Source organism: Anticarsia gemmatalis, chromosome Z (genome assembly GCF_050436995.1).
Source record: "Anticarsia gemmatalis isolate Benzon Research Colony breed Stoneville strain chromosome Z, ilAntGemm2 primary, whole genome shotgun sequence".
Taxonomy (NCBI): Eukaryota; Metazoa; Arthropoda; class Insecta; order Lepidoptera; family Erebidae; genus Anticarsia; species Anticarsia gemmatalis.
Genome location: NC_134776.1, coordinates 1,938,794 through 1,960,918, shown reverse-complemented (window position 1 = coordinate 1,960,918; position 22,125 = coordinate 1,938,794). Strand labels below are relative to the sequence as shown.

Here is a 22,125-nt window from a genome sequence, read left to right as displayed (position 1 = left end):
GGTAACCAATCCAAGATCACGCAACGCTTATAAAAGGGCGGTTGGTAAATAAGTACGGGCAAAGAATAATGTGCAGACGCAAAAAATCTGCTAAAGAAATTTATATAAAAGTTGGCCCCGTGTAACCGCTCCGTAAATCAAAATAACATTTTTCGCGAATATTTATCGACATAATATTTGATACATTCCACCCCGGTGTCACGCAATAAAATTGATACATCATAATGAGTTTCATTTGCAAAATTGAGTTTAATTCACCGAATGAATCAAATAATGCAATCGTTCTCATTACTAAAGGATTTTGTGGCTTCAAGGGAAGCCGGTCGTGGCGGGGGGCCGGGCTAAACCCCCGTCAACTACATTGTGGTATTGCCTTTGAATATTCACGTATGAGTTTAAACCAATATAAATGAGAATAAACAAGTATCAAGCGTTCTGATCAATATTTTCCATACGTTTTTATTCGATTCCGAGAACAGGCATCGTTCGATGTATAGAGTAATCTAGCTAATTAGTAGACCTTCAAAGAGTATTAATTATTGTGTGCAATAAAGCCTTCTCTTATTACAGCCTTCTGTCTGATTCAGAGGTTTTTTTAAAGTATTTTCTGTTTGCATATTAAATTAAAATATTATTTGTTTGTAATTCCTATTTTATAGACCTTGCTGTGTGGGAATTCTTAATGTAATTCTTTTTGTAAACTTAGACGAATTGTAACTAGAGATATTATTCGCAGATGAATAGAATGGTTTGAAGAAGAGAACAATATTACTATATAAAGATTTTAAACTATAGGCGGCTTATACACATAATTCTAATGGTCTAATGTGTTTTTTTATTAAAGTTTTAACGGTACCTTATATTTACCCGACGTTTCGATCAAGTTACACCAGTCATGGTCGGTATGCTATTGTTTTAATGTTGAGATACATTAAGGAAGCGAGAAATGTTTCAAAACTTACTTTGTTAGACGTTATCATAGCTTATCGCATTTCGTATCGTATACCTATTTCAAAATATATTTGATACTTTGATGTTCGAAGTGATCATAATAACTATCGTATAGTAAAAAACACTTTTTTAAAACTTTATCAAAGAAATTGTTATATTGAAATAATTATTTGAATATATTTCATACTGAAATAAGAGTGTAATAAAGACCATTTGTAAATATAATATTAAACGAAGGTAATTTTTTATCACATCTTTTTGTGTTAGTAAGGAACACTTCAAAAATAAAATACATACATATATGTTATAGACACCTACATGAATTATTTTCAAACTAAATAATAATTATTAATTTACTTCGAACTCCAATTTCCACACTGTGTTTAGATATAAGATAAAAACAACTCTATTTTATCCCCTAACAATATTTTCAACTATAAATCTTATAGTTGAACGCAAGTACGTACAGTTATCGATTGGTTGGAGATACGAAATTCATTGCCAACGTCCATCGATCGGACACACGCTGCACGATTCGCATGTTTCACGCTTGTGTTAGCAGTTGTAAAGTGTAAAAATATGTTTAGTTTAAATAGTAATGTTTAACACTGTTTGATAGGGGTTATTGGTAATTAAAAAAATGTAAAAAATCTTGAAGAAATTTTTTTTTAGCCATCAGTTAGTATTCTCGACGATTTATGGTTTTTTTTTGCCAAAATGATTCATTCAATTATATTGATTAAATTTTTTTATACTTGATTTTTAGGTGTCAGTTCAAAAAACGATTTACTTATGCATTATTCGCCAAAATGAGCCAAGCCAAGAGCTTTCTCATCGCCCTGATATACCTACTTAAAATCAAAATTAATTCATACTTTTCGTTCAAATATAATTCTAAATCTTCAATATATAATTATCAAAGTTACTTGATTTTGACATAGCGCCTGTTTAAACGAATATATCACTACATCTTGAATCACATAAGAAATATATCATTATATTCTTACAAAAAAATATATTATAGCTACATAAAATCGCGCCTTTTACTCATAGGAATAGGCAAACACCAAAGAACGCTACTAAGAACGATCTCTTCAAAATGCTCTTACTTCACTCACATCCATGATACATCTTGTCATATAGGACCGCTAGTTACGTGTATACGTACTTAGTCTTTTTGCGAGACATCATCAAAAGAATCTATCTATTTTCAATTACTTAAAATTTTTGTAGTTTAATGTTTGATTCTACGATTTTTACTCAGTTAAAGACACTCTATAAAAGTATTACATAAAAACCTGTCAAAAATTCTAAAAAATAAAAATTGATCGTTTAAGCCCTAAAAAATCTGTACGCATTTTTCACTATCATATCCATGTTGGTGAATATTCATCGCGTTTTAAACGATATCTGTCCTCCCCATCATAATTGTAAAGTGCATCAGATATAGGGCACCGGGTCAGCTGTGCTTGCTTTAAAATTAGGTCATTACCAAGCCCCAAATCTGACTAAGTCGCAAAAATCTACAATGTGTCTTATTTCAATTACAAAATTACCTACAATATTGCAAAATATCTCATCTTTGAGACATAGGCCTCTAGGCCTAATGTTGGGTAGAAAGTTATATTTCTTATGATAGCAAAAAATCTGAGATATCTTTCTACTCTGTAAACTAACGACATAAACTTAACTGCCAGAAGTAAAAACACGCAAATTTTATAGAACTACATATTTTAAACACCTCTTGAATTCCAGTTCGGCAGTACAGAATAGCTAAATCAAAACTCCATGATAAATAGTGATATACCAAAATGTAGTTAGTTCAACCGCGAAATGAGCTGTTTCCGACAGTTTCAAAATGGACTGCCGAGCATCATCGTGTCTTCATCAAGCAAAATACAATTTGCGGGGTATCAGATTCATACGCGGCGATTGATCGACCGGGGAGAGCCGAAATATTAATAGAAGCGCTACCAGCCACCGGCCAGTGGCGAGGGGTGCGTGGGGCCTAAATGAGTGCAACCCTCCCCACACGCACTTCAATCGCACTACAAACGAAATCATGGCACAACGCTGAGCGCTCCCTTCTAATTGATACGGAGTATCATTTATCTCATCACTATTGAGGAGCTTTTTCACTGGGTTGAGAGAGAATAATTAGGATAAATAATTTTACGGAAACATGCTCATTTAATTTTATAGTTGGAAAAAATTGGCAAGGTTTGCGATTATTACCAAATTTTATGTCTTGAAACTGTAATGACTAGGTACTACTTTTTTATCCTCTTTTTTGGCAGTCAGGGACAGTTTTATCGCGTTTTTAGCTAATAACTAGTAGAACTAAAGCATTTTTTGTGCGGTGCAGCTTTGCGTTTCGTGAGGCCTCGCGGTATTGAGGAACACCTTACGACGTGGAATCAAGCCACTCGACGCCTGTAATCATTTTACCTACCAATTTAATATATATAATTTAAGTTACGAACACGTTGCGATGCATATTACTGGTCTCTTCAAGTATAGTCGCGCCGCGACGCATCGTGTCTCGGTATGAGCTGACTCTACGCACCGTCGAATAAAAAATTGTTCACTTTAATTGAAATAACAAAAACCAAGACAAACCAAACTATAATTGTAATTATTTTTGTCATTAAAAAAAAAATGATCTTTCTTACCCGTCTTTACGAAGGGTCCTTATAAACATGATTAAAATCATTCCCAAAACTAACAATTTCATACTTCTGTACAAAGAGTAATGCCCGCCTTCCACTGCGAGCGGAGCGGGCTTCGTACGGACTCCGTTTAACTCGCAACGGCAATCTTCATAGAAGTGCTTCCACTGTGAATGAGCGAACGGAGCGGAGCAAAAGAGTAAAAAGAGTTACAAAAGTGGTGACAGAGTTGAGCGGATTTCTAACGGACTCCGCTCGACTCGCAACGCAAAATTTCATAGAAATGCTTCCATCGTGAACGAGTAAGCGAAGCGGACTGAGCGAGTTAAAATGGGTCCGCTGTGTCATTGTGTTGCGCGCTAGTTTTGAACGGACTCTGCTTACACCTCCGCCCCCTTCACCCTCCCTGCCCCTTTTCTCGCCCGCTTTCGTCCTTTGTCAGTGAGGTTAGGACGCCTGCGCTTGCGAAACGTGTCGACATGGAGCTGTTCATTGAAGCAGTGCGGCAGTACCCGTTGTTGTGGGACACTAACCACAAAGATTATCGTCATGGAGATAAAAAAGATATCACATGGAAAAAGATTGTTGATTATAATGGTAGAGCAGCAAGCATTTATTTATTGTATTTACGTAGTCCTCTTCACTAGAATCGTCGGACATCATTTTCGTAAAATTTATCGCGCGACTTGCTTCCTCTGCGGACTACCCGGCACTGAGATATTTTTTCTGCGCCTCTTCGCTCATGGCTGCTGACAATGGAAGGCAAACAACTCGCTCATCTGACTCCACTCATTTCCCGCCTAGCTCACTCCTCGAAACTCGCCGGCAATGGAAGGCAAAACCCATTTTTCACTGAAACTCTTTCTTAATGGATGGTGAGAACTATTTACTCCTTTCCGCTCAGCTTTTTCCTACTCATTACCCTTTCGCAGTGGAAGGCGGGCATAAATATAAATAACGGTTGCACCTGTGTGTCAGTCATTTATAGGGAACATATTCAAATTGCTGCAGTCATTAGGACTAGGTACGTTATTAGAGAAACTACCTGTAAACCGGAACGTTTGTTGCAGAATACACGTGGATTTAATTTAATGATTTGAATTTCGGATATTCCTCACCATTTTAGACAGTTTGATTTACCGGTGCAACGTTATTTCGAAATTTACGTTACATTGTTGCAAGCTTGTAGGAAAATCTATGCAAACGCTTTGAAACCATGATACGTTAAATTATTAAATGGAAACTGATCGATTGTAAGTATACTTGAAACTTTGCGTACATTTACCAACATTGTTACGTCGTTTAATTACCAAAAAAGTTCAAATAAAGATCTTACTTTAGTATAAAGTTACTCTCAGCCTAATTTTTCGTCGCACCAGGAAGATGACCAGTCGATTACAAGAACTCAACAAAGCATCTCTGCATACCTTATGCTGTCTTTGTCACTTTGACGCGTACCGTAGAGACAGAATTACATTTGGGCATCACTGCATTCAACTGAGAGTGTACTGTTTCATCAGTGCGATTAATCTTACTAGCCACTAAACAAGGACATCTCACGCTCCCCCACATCGGGCAGCTGATGACACCAATGTAAATGACCGGTTACATAGATGGATTGGTAGCCGGATATCATCAGTCGCAATCAGATACTTACCTGACTGTATGCAGAGACATCGTTAAAGCCTCTACACACAAGCGTCTGTACTGCGTAAATGCTGCGGCAACGCAACGTTACGGCGTTGTCTTTTGCAGTTATAAAATGCTGCGTTAGGCCGCCCCTAGATGATATATATCGCACAGTACCGCATTTTACACAATATTAATAACTACTTAGGTCACTACTTATATTTTGAGCCTTGACGAATCTGATAATTTTAGACGTCAATTGGTGTTTTCATCGTAAAGTTTGACATTTTTGACTACTACATTCCGAAGAACGTTTTGAAATCTGCGCTGAAAATATTTTCAATATCGTCGATCGAAAATTGTAAGTGTGCGGGAAAATGGCATTCGGATGTTAACATTTTCGTGCAAATATTTTTTACGACTTTCGACGTGACTTAAAGAAACAGTCGTGTCTATATCGACTTATTTATTATTTTGGCGATAAAGTCCGATTCTTTGAAAATTTAAAACGCAAATAAATAGAGTTCTATCATGATTATTTTTTCCTCACCAATGAAATTCTAGAAAAAATTCATATTAATTATTCATTTGGCTAGACGTGAAGACGGAAGGTGGACCAAAGCAATCACTGAATGGCGGCCATGGAATGGGCGAAGGTCTCAAGGAAGACCTGCAACTAGATGGTCGGACGACATTGTTAAATGTGTAGGGCCGAAATGGATGAGATAAGCGGAGGACCGTATAAAGTGGCGTGCTGAGGGGGAGGCCTATACTCAACAGTGGGTGGATACGGGCTGATTAGATAGATAGATAGAATGAAATTCCTGAAGATCGTCCAAGGTCACTAGTTGTGTCCGGAAAAATTAATGCTGTGCGAAAATTAATTATGCATTTTCGTTTCCTGATGCATCAAACGAATAACGAAATCCTAAACATTATTTCCACTCTTAGATATAAAATATTAGGTAACAACATTTCCCATTATAAGATTTTTTCTAAATTGACCAATTTTTTTTTACAACAATTAGAAGGTCCTCGCGCCGATATGTGCAAATAAATGCTTGAAAAATCTATCGTTTTGCTTCAAAATACATGTATCAAATTGTGATAGAACACGGATCTAGGATCTATGCGCATGAGCCGAAAAATAAACACCAGTCGACTTTATGGGTGCTTTAAGATGAACCAAATCCAGAAAAAGTTATTCGCGCTCGAAGCATTTCGAAACAAACGGTCCCTTGATTTTTTATAAAAACTTAATCACTGCGCAAAGTAACTTCAGAAAAATTTTGAATGGTTAATTTTTATTGATTTACGACCAAAAATTTGCCCAAAGTCTGGTTTGAAATATGGAAATACCACAAAATCATACAAGTCGAGTTCTATAAAAACAATGTCAGCCTTAACGCATCTTTTTAAACAACCGGCTAATATGTGGACTAAAAAATCGGATGAATGAGTTTCTCGCCATACCGTTACAGTTTGACATCAAATGACTTTATTTTAATCAAAAACGTCAACAATAAATACCGTAAACATTAATTATTCATCGGCTCAAGTCACAGGTTATGCTCTTAAACTCCCTGTTTTTGAGGGGTCTTCGGGATAGAAAAAAAAATATTAAAAATATATTTCGATCGGATAAAAATCTATCTAGATCATGCATAAGAATACCCGAGAACACGATAAAGTAGTTTTCACTCACATATTTACCGTTTTTCATAGTTAGGCTCAAAATATAAGTAGTGGCCCACGTATTAAGGGTTTATATCGTGCTATGTTATTTTACTATTTCACTGCCATGCGATGACGTACCATTTTATGAAGCACCAAAAAAAAAAATTTTTACTGCTAATTTTATTGAACGTTTAACGGTGCAAGTGGCAAACCAAATTGCGTGTCGTTTGGGCTGCAAGAAAACGCCTCACATGTCCCACGTTGATACGTTCATCGAACGCTTAACAAACGCAAGTGTGTGGGGGCTCTTACACAAGACTGTAGCCATCGTTATTGTAAGCACTGTCTCAGTGATTTGATAAAGAGGTTTGATAGTCTTTGTCAAGTAAGCCCTAACAATGCACTAGGTTAATTAAGCGAGACAGTAATTTTTATACAAGGAACAATTCGTGGAAGCCTATCGATCAGACCACTTGATTAATTGGAAACATCTTAGGCGAAAACAAAGGCTCTCTTACGTGTAGAAAATTAAGGATATTGATATTGTAGCAAGCAATACATAATAAAAGGTAAATAGCAGTAAAGTTCTAATGTAAATAGGTGCTTTTTTATATTCACTCAAAGTTGACTCACTAATTTCGGTTACGATACTACTTTAGTCCAAAAACTTCTTCAAGTCTTGTATGCAAGATTCGCGGCTTGCTGAGGTGTACGAAATTCATAATTTAGAATATCTGTAGCCCGGAGGCTTTACAACTGCTGTGCAGTTTTCGATACAGCTACTTTTGTAAGGAAAACATACAGAATTCATAATTAAAATCTAGGTATATCGTGTATGTGTAAATCATTTTGCAATTTAAACAACAACAGTTCTAAATACTGTATACCGAAAAGCAAATTGAATGTGTAACTAAAACCGCTTATTATGTTAGTTAATTGCACAACCAAAAACTAGAAATTAGTTCATGTAGCCGTCTGTACAAGTGCTAACCACATACTCACTGACATTTCAATTATAACATAATATTAATATTAGTGATGTTCCGATTAGTCGACGATGAAGCCGGCCAATTTCGAGATAGCTTTACCGACTTATCGGCTTTCAACTTGTGATTTTTTTTGTCAATTCGAGTTATGTTAAAGAAATACAAGGATTTGAGTAATTCTTGAATTTATGTTTTCAACTTAATGGCACAAAATTGAGTATTTTGCGTATTGGCGAAACATAATATCATAATTTTCATAAACTGTTGACGAAAACTTATTTTTGCGAAACCAAGAACAAAATTAAGAGATAATTATTAAAAATGAAATTAAAATTATACCTAGTCTAGATATACTAGAAACCACGATCGCACAGACGATTAATCGGCCGCCTCGGCGACTATACGCCCGACTAATCGGCCGACCAAAGTAATAACCGGCAAATATCTAATTAATATATTTGGAGAAGCACTTGAAGGGGATAGATGCTACTAATTCAAAGAGGAAGGCAATTAATGCTTAGATTATAACATTCCATTGCATCAAACGCAATCCAAAGCGAGTGTCACCACCAGGAATTGTATCAATACTATATTGATAGCATAGTCTGTGTAGATTGGACCGCGGAGAGGATTACATTGCAATGGTACAAGGCCCAATATTGTGATAATCTGTTTGTATGCGACACTTATAAGCCGGTGGATTAGCGAACCGCGGGGCTCGGTAAAACAATAATGGTTACAAATGGACAATGATTTTCGTGATGATATTAATATTAATTGATACACATTGATCAGGTAATAATGTTGACATTAAATTTGTACTGTTACCAAAATGAGTTTGTATTAATTTATAAATATCATCATTGGCCTGTATTCATTTATTGCAGATGATTGAGATGGCGTCAGAAAAAAATAGTAACACTTTAGTTCGTGGATCAAAAGGTTTATGCGGGAGTAGCAATCGCGAGCACATTCACGACATATATTTTTTAAAGTATGAACGTCAGCATTTTTTGCGAGTTGCAAAGTATGCTGTTGTAGATTTTCGGCTAGTTTATCTAGCAACAAGTGAACATTACAATGAAAAAAATTACACAGTCTTAGTGTAAATGTAACGAATCATATTATATTCCTATCGTTTATGCAAACGATGTAACTCAAACCCAAAAGATTCAATTTTCCTTTCAAGATCTTTCTTACATTTAAAACAGTAAGAAAAAAGCAACTACATTTTTCTAGAGCAATAGCAACTTCTCGAAAAACAATTAAACACTATACTTATTAGGTTTCAAGTACAAGTCCTAGTTACTTTTGATATCGAATGAAAACAAGTAAACGGAGAGACGTGATCGTTTCTAGGACAAAGAATCAAAGGCATTATTGTTTTAATTAGTATTTACTATTCGCGCGAACAAGAAAGAAAAAAGGTCCCCTTGTACTCAATTGCACGTCCGATATTTTCTAGAAATCACTGTAACCCAGTTTACTTTTTTCTATGGTAAAAAGATGCTGGTTTCTTTCTGCGAAACAATATTAGCTTTGACTGACAATTATTTTTCTGTGAAGGTATTTTGTGCTTTCAATTCATGTGAAAGCGAAACTTTGTGCCAATTACGATACAGTTTTTGATGCTAAAACAGCAATATTAAGCTAGGTTAGAATCATAAATAAGTGATGATTATTTGATAGATACAAAAAAAAATTATGAAGAAATCTGATGGTATGAAGAATTTTAATCGTTATTAAACTGCGTAAAGTTTTTAAACCTGCCTTTTTGAGGTTAAAAATACAATACGTAACAATAAAAAATATTAGAAGCTTAAAATACGTTAGCTAAGTATTGAAAAGAAAGCAAACGAATGATTCAAGACTAGAGAGATGAAATTAATGCTAATATGAGGAAAGCCGATATAACGAGGCTTATCATTATAATACGACGCTGATGTGCAATTTAAATAATCTTTCCCATACGGAATATATTCCCCATACTTTAGATACCTAAAGTCCATGACTTTTTCTCTTCAAATCGGTTTGAAGTGGCTTCTCGTGTTCAGCGCGTGTTATAGATTAAATGGTAATGGAAACTGTTGGTACTCATCACAGAAAATATAATATTATTTTCAATTGTAAAAGGTACTAAATTATATTTTTTATAAATATTCGTTTTCGAATATCAAACCGGGAGTTACGACAGCAAATGTAAATCCTGACTACTCAAATATATTGCCATTAAAACATTTAATCAATTGCTAAGATAATAAAATTATTTACTTCATAAAATATCGGAAACATAATATTGTAAACTTATGAACGATAGAGTTGCATCTTTGCAAAACAGATTTCAAGTTATTTCTCGATCCATTTCATTCTCGCTAACTTGTATCATTATTACACTAGAATTAACTGAACAACTTAACGAGTTTGTAAAGTAACAGGATTTATCTCGTTGTCAACAAATAACTATACTCTTTAAAATATAGCTTGATTAAAATGACAGTTCTAAGCAAAACAGAGCACACAACTTTGTAGTGACGTCTAACGAGTATTACAAATTGAAACACGAAAAATCTGTCTTGTCTAGCATTATAACTATTTTTTAAATACAGATCCTCAATTAGAAATCAGAATAATTCAATACAATCAGCCTTTAAACTAAAAATCAGTACTATTTTCTTTAGTCTTAAAAATAAACCTAATAATTTTCAACCTCTCTACAAGGCTACGTCATGTTGCAAAAATTTTAGTGAGGAGACACAATAGATAAGAGTAAATCATCTGATTAATCGTTAATCGCGAATTACACTTTGATACTATTCGTGACCAAGAATTAATAATTAATCTCCAAGATTGTTCCAGCGATTCTGATGATAGCGATGAGGATGATACTGATTTAGGATGCGCACTATTAACTGCGCATCCTATATTACTATCATCTTCATCCCTATCATCAGAATTGCACCATTAACTGAATAAATTAATTTTATTTAACTTTAATTTCATTGTTTTATTTAATTGGTCCTAATTAATACTAAACTAGGAGAGGTCTCCGTGCGGTGTTAAAAGTAGAGCTGGTCGTCCTATACGAATTTGCTTAAACAATGAGATTCACAACAACAATTCGTAAAAAGCTAATTCAAAAATAATTGAATCGAATATAATTATTTTTGATTCGATTTTTTCGCTATCGATTTTGATCAATACTTCTACAACCCTAGTCAAAACAGTTTGACATCTGTCATTCTAATCAAGCTATATTTTAAAGACTATAATAAGAAACATACGTGTGTATTTTACAAACTATTACTAACTTTTAATGACTCGTTTTCAATTCACGGCGCGAGTATTGTCGAAGAGATTTTATATCTTTAGATGATCTTCACCCAGGGATCAAAAGGGTGTAAAGAAAATATTTAAAAAAATGTGTATGCCTATGAATATTTCAATTATTGCTATAATAGGTATTAATTAGGCTGTGTTAAATAATTGTTTTCTTAGTTAATTTGAGATTATTACAGAGTGTAACAACTTTTCTTAGTTCTTCGATTCATACGAAAATATTGCATTTATGACTTTATTTTGTCAGTACTTCTTTCTAATTCCTTTACTTACTTTCTAGTGTCTACTAAAAGTTTTTGATGTTTTTGTAAAAATAGCTAATTAAGCTGTCGGTTAATTACAACTGTCACCCGAATGTTTATGATTTACTACAGTTTCAAAAATAATTTTGATTCTGGATTTTTAAAATTGATAGGCGAACATTAATCTAATTTTGGGTAGACGGTCACGTATTGACAAAAATTATGAAAACTACCCATCATTTCTCCCGATCGACCGAAAAATCATATTGCTTTAGGTTACAGTATATGACGGGTCGTTAGCGAGTTTTATTTGTAACGGCAAATTTTTAATCAAATCTTTATAATCAACGGTGTACGAAATTCACCCACTTTTTATCATACAAACATGAATCTTTTCTTAATTAGAGTCGCTTTGTTTTTTTTAGAGAAAAATTATACTGGTCATTAGTGTCGCTAGTTGTATTTACGCCTATAGTCGCTAATTTAGTTATAAAACTTCTAAAAATTCACGAGTATACTGTGAAATTTACCGCAGAACAAACCGCTGCGGAAATCAAAACAAGAACATTCAAACAAGGGGAGAACCTATCTCTTCCACCGAATAGGATCGCGAACCTCAAAAAATAGAATATCGAAAATGCAGTAACGAACTATCCGTGGTACAAAAAATTATACTATTTGGAAACCAGTTGTCAGATCCAACGAATCGTCAGAAATTCATTCAGAACGTTTCAATAAGACCACTGCAGGTGACACAAAACGACCACAGAACCACGTGTCGATTTTGTATTCACAGCACAGATCGAATGTGAAATATTGAAATATTCCGTTTCTTTTGGTGAATTTCGCGGTTAGGCTTTGGCAGGAGAAATTTATTTTTTTCTGTGCAGATTGGAGAGCTGAGCAATTTTTGGCACGATCTAGTTAGTTCTTTTTATTTATCTTATAACTAAATCTTGTGTCCTAGGGTAAAGAATTTTCGAGCCGCCCGAATACCTTTGACACTGCTTATTTGACTAACCTTAATTGGTAGTAGTCGAAACTAATTTTAAACATTCCCACCAAAGAAAAAAAACCTAATCATATACCTACTAAAATTAGTGCTAGAAGTGATCCCCCTTGGTTTCAGATATCAAGTTAAAAGAGCAGTGTAGTAACTTTATTATAAGTAGTCTGTAAATTCGAAAAGATTCTGGTCCTTGTGTTTTGAAAGCTGAGACTTAAATAGACATTGTTAAGATTATTAAGAATTATGAATAGGAAAAGAATTACATTTCTTCTATTATATTTTTTTTGCTTCTTTCAGTCTCAAGATTATTGGTTAATGACACTAATAGCCTAATAATAAGTGTTTGTATAACAAACTCCCCGGCAGTGTTATGGATCTTCCCCAACAAAAATTCAAAGCAGTTGTTAAAGATCATCTTATTAAAAGGGGTTATTATAAGGTTGACGATTACTTAATGGATAAGAAAACATGGGATTAGTTAGTTACGCGTTCTACACAAATCAAGATTAAATATCTATATATTTATATATATACATCTTTGCATTGTATAAACATTAATCAGTCATTTCAACTTTGTAACAGAGAGGTATTGCACGAGTCTCAGTGGTATTCATTATCTTTTTTTTTTTCATTGAAATGGTGGGCTCCCATGCTAAGGTTCGTCATGCTCACTAAAATGTCATTGCTTGCGGCGGCGTCGTGTGCCGGGTCACCCCCTTCCCTCTAATATGTGCGAAGGGGGTGATGGCTGGTCCACGCGTCATACTCGTGAACGGGTGCTGCTTGGGGTGACTGGTCGTCCTGGGTGTGGTGACTGCCATAATTTTAAAGTAACTACGTTTCAATAACTGTACTTCCTTTACCACAGTATGCTCTTGAAATGCCTCTTATGATTTCATTACTTATATTACTATGTGGGTAGATGCTCCCATCATGCTTCCAATACTATTTATATCTTGTTTTTTTAGCACCTTAATATATTGATTTAATTTAATTTATGTTATGACCAAAGTGTGTTCGGTAGTGTTGGTAGGTAGCAGCTACTTACATCATCAATGTTTTATACCAGCATAAATATTGTTAAAATCATTTGGCGATTAAAAAGAGTGGCCAGGAGTTTCTTGCCAGCTCTTCTCATTGGCCCTACCTTCCGAACTGGCGGTAAATTCAGTCTCTGTATCATTGACTATCATAAGTGTTAGCACTTGACCTAAATGAATAAATGATTTGATTTTGATTTTGATTTTGTAATAAATAAAATATGTAAAAGAGATATTATCCCTATAATGATTCAATTGGTTGTAAGCACTTCAATTAATGAGCAACAATGAGAGTTAATACACGATTAAAATAAAGCCCACTGATGACTACTTTACTGAAACTGATATCATATTAACAGGTGTTTGTGTGAATGAGTAATAAATGAAACAATCATCACGCCAATTATGAAACTCGAAATATTTTAATTTTAATTGAGTATTTTGTTCTTCATTTGTTATTCTTCGGAAAACCATATATGGAGCCAAATTGACAACTATACCAGCCTAACGTTTCCTCCAACTTTGTTGCAGTCAGCTTCAGTCTCACTGGCTGGCAGTATTTTACATGAAGCGATCGCCTATCGACTATTAAGGTCTTTGAAAATGACAGCCGGAACCCACAATTATTTAATGTGCCTTCCGAAACACGAAGTAACTTGGTAGGCATAATATGGTCACCCATCCACAGAAGAACCTCGGCGAGCGAAGTTTAACCTTGCTTATAATTTTGACTGTATTGAAAACCCTATCAGACACAACATTTTTCACTAAACAAAACAGGCAAAGGGCAAGTCGTTAATAGATATTAATATAAAAGCGATCACCTTGTCATACTGTTTGTTCACGCCCTAGAATATGATTAAAGAGGGTAATATAGTCTAACAACTTAGTAGAGAGCCTTGGCACGCGCAATTTATCAAGATTATTACTAAGAATTTATTCTGTGTACTACCATTAAAATAGCTGTAAAGTCTACGATGAGCTGCATCAACACCATCATCATCACTACACAGTATAAAGCAAAATCGCTTTTTGCGTTTGTTCCAACAAAAACAACGCAACTGATTTTAATGCGGTATTTTTAAATAGATAGGGTGATTTGTTAGAAAGGTTTATGTGTAACCATTGTAAAGATTTCTCTATAAACGAACTGTTTGAACCGAGCGAAACCGGGGTAGGCCGCTAGTTGATGTTATTAATTATGAATTTTGCAAACTTCTATCAGCCGCAAACCTTGCATACAAGACACTCTTCTAAGTTGTTAGACTATAGAACAACACTCGTGGAATTGACAGTATATCCGGCACTTTTACACGTTATCCGGCGCTTTCAAAAGTTACCCGGTTCTTTTGTTTAAGGAATTAATTCGAAGACTGTGGTTTTGCGAACAAACTAATTAAGAATCGGGATTTCTGTTAAATACGAAGCCTTTTGTATGATTAGACGGGGCATGTGACAAAGTAAATTCTTTCTGAAGTACGGTATGTACAATATGTGGAAATTAGCATCAAGTAATGTGTGTTTGTGTCGAGCTCTTGTTCTATATTATTTCGAAATGCTTTACATAATTTACTTGAATAAGAATCTTTGTCATCATATTATTAGGGTCCCAGTTTCTTTTGCAAATCAAATTGTAACTTTTAAACCTCGTGTGTAAAAATCCATAATTAAACTTATATTTTATTTTTATTAGGTACCCTTATCTTATTTAGGCACATTACTTTTGAAAGCCATGGAATGGGATTAAAAGAATAGTATTATAATCCAAATAACTTAAATCGCCAATTTGTTACGGACATCAGTTGTATACAAATACACACATACACCAACCCATGCCATCCCATAGGAGCAGGCGATGAGTAGAAAAGGCCACTCAGTACGAGCCTTACAAACTTCCTTGGCTTAATTCACATTTTATAACCATACTTCATCTTGTTATACTGTTAAAATGTAAATTAGTGCGATTATTACATGAACGCTATTGAAATACTGCACTGTCAAATAAATAATTTAAAAAATACTGTAATTTTGGCAAAACTAGTAACATAACATCACTTATGTTAGTAAAACAAACATTTTTAAAACTAAAATACTACCACTCATGATTTAAAATGGAAGCAAAACTAGATTTGTAACAAGTATCATACAAATTGAATCATATTTAGTTCACACATGAACAAACTGAACGTTTGATAATATAATGATATTATAACTAAATTTACTTGAAACTCAACCAGTTGGAATAGATCTGTTTGCTAAAGGGTCGCGAGAGGAGGGTTGCTTTTATTTTGTTATCTAGGGCTTAAACCGTGTGCTCTTAGATAGTTATATTGATCGGTAGGTATAGTTTAACAATTCACTACATAGCATTAGCAAGCAGGATTAATCTTATTTCAGGGTGTTTCCAAAAAATATGCCGGGTGACCACCATAAGCTACATAAGCCATTATCACAGGTCGCTGATATATTCAACTCTGAAATTTGTTTACCTCCGCCAACTGCAGCTAACCTTTACATATAAGATTTTCTACATAATTGTTGGACTATACTTAAAAATTACTGAGTAAGTTAGATAATCATCTTTATTAGGTGCTATTGAGACCGCGTCCGCTCAATACGTATATTTTTTTTCGTCGCATAGTGTAATGACTTTATAACTTACGAAATATGAAAGAACCAAAATAATTAACGACCAATATTTTTACTTAATGCTATAAAAAAATATTGTAGCCGCTACTAAATAAAAAAAATAATAAAATCATCAATCATATTTAGCAACACAAATGAGTAAAACCGAGTTTAACTACGCGCACTATAAACTTATTTCCTCCCCTCATACTAAACAAATAAAAACCTCGCTATAAAGACAGAATCTCTACCACATTCTTATGCACATCTCGTACACCACATTGACACGTCAGATAATCGTGTCAGATCGCTTGTAAGGAGGGCGAGTCGATCTGCATTAGACTCGCGACGTGTTGTTAAACAACTCATGTATATCGTGTTAGGTAAGTTTTATAAAGATGTGTGAAGTATTTTTCTGTAAGAAATTGTAACTAAGAATCTGATTATAACAATTAAAAGCACGTAGTACGAAAGTGATGCTTATTTATTTGGAGATAGAGATATAAATTACGAGTCTTTCTGGCATGTATAATTCGAGTTGTCGAAATAGTAGGCCTAAATTCACTACGCTGCCAAAGAGCAGGTGAGAAGTGTATAATAAGTTCAAATAAAAATGTATTTAAATGCCACCTTAAGAACCTATTACTTTGACATGTTATATAGCTAGAGTACAATCATTTTGATCAACCTATTGTCAAGTTGTTCAAGCCGACCAGTACCGCGATTCTGTACAACTATCGAGTATCGAGTAACGAGTAGCTATCGAAAAATTTTGTATGAAAATTGATCAGCGCCCCTAGCGGATTTTCGCAACAACTATGTTCTTCGATGGCGCCATTTTCCACCAAACATTAAAATAAAATTAAATAAATATTATTTTTTGCTGGAGCGCACTTAGGGGCAATCCGAAATTCGAATTTCGAAATAAGATATTCTTTCCATTTTTAATTTTAATAAATTATTTTAATAATCTTTATTGGATATTTTTAGGAAGACGAGGCCAACGAGGCTGAAAAGATATTGTCTCCTTTGCCTGCTTCAACGTAGAAAAAAAAGACGCTGATTCTTTTTTTGTGTTGATAATGTTTCGTTGAACAACATTAATTATGATATTTTTATGTTATTGATTTATTTTTACTAATACCGTTTAAAGTAGACTATAATTATTATTTATGAGAATAATACCTTTCATGATTATTTTTTATCCAGAACGAAACTTTTTCTCACTTTAAATGTCAAGTTTTCGATACTCGATAGGTCGCGATTCTCTGCCGGATTGCTGCCGGTTTTCTAACGAGTAGCTCGATAGTAATTATGGTATTCGATAGCGTGACGTTAGTATCGAATGTACAGAATCGAGGTACAGGACTGACCGTTTACGTGCGAAACGTAGCTTCTTACAGTGATAATATCAGACTTTAAAACCTAGCCTTATGTAAAAACGAAAAAATTAGGACTAAGAGAGCTCTTGACGAGTTTCGAAGCGTACTTCCTACATACAAAAGAAAATTTTTACTGTCAAATGCCTAACAATACAATAAATTACAATGTTGTACACTAACATTGTGTTGCCAGCAAAGCAAAGCAATAACAATGTAATTTAAATACAAATGATGTGAATAAGCAGTACTGTGTAACGGTAATGACATTGCATGATAACGTCGCAGATCCAATACAAATGCAGATCATGTTACAATGCAACTGACCCACGCCTCCCAAGGTACACTCGCCGACGTACTCATGTGTACGTAACGTAATTCAATACTAAGATTGCGGTGTTGCTTCAATCAGAAGTCCCACCTCTTCTAATATTTGAAGTACAATGTTGTTTCGAACAATATGTAGATGTGATGTCACTACACAGTAGAAAGGAAAGTCAATTCCCGCGTCTGTTCTATATATGCTTAGGTATGTCTTTTTGTATGTATCTTTATAACTACGCAACGGATTTTGATGCGTTTTTTTAACAGATAGGGTGATTTAAGAGGAATGTTTATGTGTAAATTGTAAAAGTTTTCAAAAATAACTGTTTAAGCTGGGAGAAGCCGGGGTTGGCTGCTAGTGACTTTATTAAGTTAAGAATTTTACTGTGGCAAATTACTTTTCTTTAGAGGGTAAAATTGTTTTATATCGAATCTCACCTCGTTTTAAAAACAAATAAGAAGATATACGGCCAGTTTATAACTAACTAGCTGACCCGCACTACTACGCTTGCTTCACATAAGAGAGAATGGCTCATATTTATTCCCGTTTTTGTAACATTTTTTACCGGTACTCTGCTCCTATTGGTCGTAGCGTGATGATATATAAGCTATAACCTTCCTCGACAAATGGGCTATCTAGCACTGAAAGATTTTTCCAAATCGAACCAGTAGTTCCTGAGATTAGCGCGTTCAAACAAACAATCAAACAAACAAACTCTTCAGCTCTATAATATTAGTATAGATTGTTGGATAGCCTATCAATTAAATAAAACGAGAGCACGTGTAAAAAAACAATTGTCTACATTTCGCTTAATACTCGTAAACTATCAGACTGATAATTAAAAGAGGTGAAACCTTAATAACGTATGATATAGAGGGATTAAAAAATTAGATGCTGCAGTTTTTGTGCATTTATATTTTTAGAATATTACAATTGAATATTGAAAAATAGCAAAACTAAAAGTAATTTAATCCATTCGTTATCCGCATAGCGTTCACAATAGATTAACAACATTTTCATAACAAGTCATATAATGGGGCAAAAAATGGGATACTTAGTTATTTTTCAACTCGCGCTATTTTACAATTCAACGAAAAAAATAATAAAACATTTACATCATCGTTAAATTTTCGATTTTTTTTTATAAAGTATTGTTACATATTACCAGTAAATAATTATCAGTTGCTGTAACGGTGAAGGAAAACCTCGTGATAGAAACTTTAACTCCCAAATTTGATTAATACACTTCTTGAGGACATGCAAAATCACCAAGCTGCACTTGACCAGCGGGGTGGACTAAAATAAAATAAAATATAACATAAAAACCAACAGTATTTTTTAAGGAAAACATCAATTTTCATTCCAAAAAGAAAATATTTTTCCTAAATGAAAAAAATTAAAGGATTTCAAAAACCTTTTTAATCAATCATTCAATTTTTCACTACTGTCAGGGACTAATTGAGTGATCATGCAACCATATCGCTGCCGTCGACTGTACCTGCCGAATATCGATTATGTACGTGTGTTATTAGGGGAGCGGCAGTCTTTAATTTGCGACTCAATATTATAGAGGGTGCCATCATGCCACTGCGCTCTTTCATCATATTTCCTTTTATTACAGGACGAGTGATGCGTAAGTAGGTGGCAGGTGGAACTTAAAACACTCGTTAGTGTTTTGTTTTTACGTTTTACAAGTTTTATTTATGTTTTGAAATAGTTAGAAATGTAACAAAGAATGACGTGTTACAGAAAAATGGAATGGCTGAAAGATGTCTGTGTTTATTGATAAAACATTTATAATAATTAAATTAGGACTGAATATTATAGAACATCAATCGATTTTTCATCTTTAGAATTTTTTTTAAGATGCTTTAGCTCATAGCATCAAAATTGGTTTCGTTCAAACGTCTGGCGAAACATAAACAGATAAATATTAAAATCTGCCTGTTTTTACAACCAAATGCAACAAAAACTCTATACCTTATCATAAAACCAAAATATGGTTAAACAAATACCTCTATTAGCCTTTCCTTTACTAACAAAAGCTTAATTAAATGCCTGCTTAAAACCCGCAGAAACACACCGCTCAACGAAATACGAATACAGAAATACGTTGGAATTTCCAAACAGTGCAAAATAACTTGTCATCCGGAGCCACTTAGCGGACCGACCAGTTTGCCCTGCACTTGTGACTTTAATGAAGCGAATAATACGGCCCGGACATGTGGAAAATGATAACCGTACTGTCAAACTGTTTAAGTGTAAGAGATTTCCTTTGTTCTGTATTTGGACAAAGTTTGTATGAATTTCGTATTGGTTTATGTACGCTTTGAATGTTAGCGTTTGTGATTGTCTTAATTATATTAGATGTGATTACTTTATGTCGGGAGAGGGCACTAGAAAGATATACCTACGCTGATCGTAAAGGTGACTAGCTGTGCGCCGGCTTAAACAGTTACTTTACGAAAAACCCTTTACAACTTTTACAAATAAAGCTTCCTCTCGAATCACCCTATCTATGAAAAATCCACATCGAAATTCGGTGCGTAGTTTTTAAGATCTAGATTATGGACAGACGCGAGAAGCGACTTACCTTAATATTATACTATGCAGTGATGTCTTTCAAAAAGATGAGGTAGTACTCGTAACCGGTGGTCTTGTATGACAAGATGTATTGATGTGAATAAAACTACTGAAGTTTGTAAGTATTGTGCCAAGTGGCATTCTCTAGTCTTGGCCTGATCCTATGGCTTGATTTTTCATGAGTATTAGTTTAGATTAATTTACCGAATGGATTGTGGTTGCTGTTTCCAGCGTTTCAAACGGCACGTGTAAAAGTTAGTTCGGTTTGTTGTAATTAAGAATATGATTGCACGTGGAGCGCTCTGTTAAACGAGGTCGCGGATTGTTTCGCCAACTTACACGAATTTTAATGTTGGAAAAAAAATGTTGGTGTGTGTGTGAGGTAGATATTGGAAGGCTATGTCAAACGCTTTTCGAGAGCTACTTTGACTTTAGGCTAACCACTACACATACGTTAAAGTAAAATAAAAAAGTTTTAACAAATGTAGCTTTGTCTATGATGTCTGACTATGATGTCTGATTATGATGTCTCGCGTTCGATTTCCTGGTCGGTAAAGTACTATCAATTCGTATTTTGTATCTATTTTGTAACATTTTTTAAGTAAACCACCCGGAGTATTGTTTCGTGCTCGTTATGCTTATGGTGGCAATATGATCGCTCTGTTACATGCGATCTAATATTGTAAGATGGCGAAACATGGGTGTATTTTTATACGCCTCTTTATCTACACAACTCTGCCTACACTTTCGGGCATGACGGGCGTATTCATCATTATTCTTATGTATCTATGTAAAAATAATATTGCGTTTGTGGTGAAACAATAAACTTTTGTTAAACAATAATAATATTATTGGTTACTTTAGAACGATGGCGTCAAAGCACAATAACGTTTGTAAGTCCCCTGTTCCTTTCAGTGGCGTCAACAATGTCAACTTTCTAAGAAAACTGTATTGTTTCAAAAACAGGGTCCTGTGAACAGTTTCAATGTGGCTTCTTTCGTACTTTTCTTATAATTTTCCGTACATTTTTTCAATAGTTTATTGAACAATGGTCGAATCATTACAAAGGTTTTTACAAGAAGCTATTTTATTTTAAAGAAATTTTAATCTGTAAAATTCTCACTACGTTCGTTGGTAGCTTGCTATGTGTATTGAACGTTTGACGAGTTGTCTAACTTTGAGTTGCAACTGAGTAAATTCTAACAAAAATTATAAACCAAATTAATTCGGAAAAACATACAAAATTTCACCATTATTATTTTTTTTTGATAATGTAACTTAGAAACTTCTTAAAACATAAAATTCAAGTCAAATTCTAGCAAATATAAAAAAATATATGCTTCCGTAAAAAAAAAAATCTTTTATCTTCAAGAATGGTCAAAAATAAATGCTTTATAGCCTCCGAGACAGGCATGGCGACAGTAAGTTTATGTGAATTTATGAACGCGGCGCCCTCCCCGGGTTTAAAATTAACTTGATAGAGATTTACATAAAGCAGTAGCCGTTTGTAGACGACAAGTCGTCTGCCTGTCAAGGGTCTAGCCTTGATTCTTTCGTGTTTTTCTCGGACAAGAAAAATCGATAATGACCCTCAATTATGTAAATATGAGCCAAGAGCTTCTTGGAATATAAAAAAGAACATAAAACGACATAAGTAACTGCGTGAGTCGT

The 22,125-nt window shown here is 34.3% G+C and overlaps 2 protein-coding genes across 5 annotated transcripts in view; one reads left to right on the top strand and one right to left on the bottom strand.

The window, feature by feature from the left end:
• Window positions 1-22,125, top strand: part of LOC142986163 (protein SCAI) — a 126,892-nt gene that overhangs the window by 3,238 nt on the left and 101,529 nt on the right. The window lies entirely within an intron of this gene.
• Window positions 1-22,125, bottom strand: part of LOC142986165 (succinate dehydrogenase cytochrome b556 subunit-like) — a 75,837-nt gene that overhangs the window by 53,028 nt on the left and 684 nt on the right. The window lies entirely within an intron of this gene.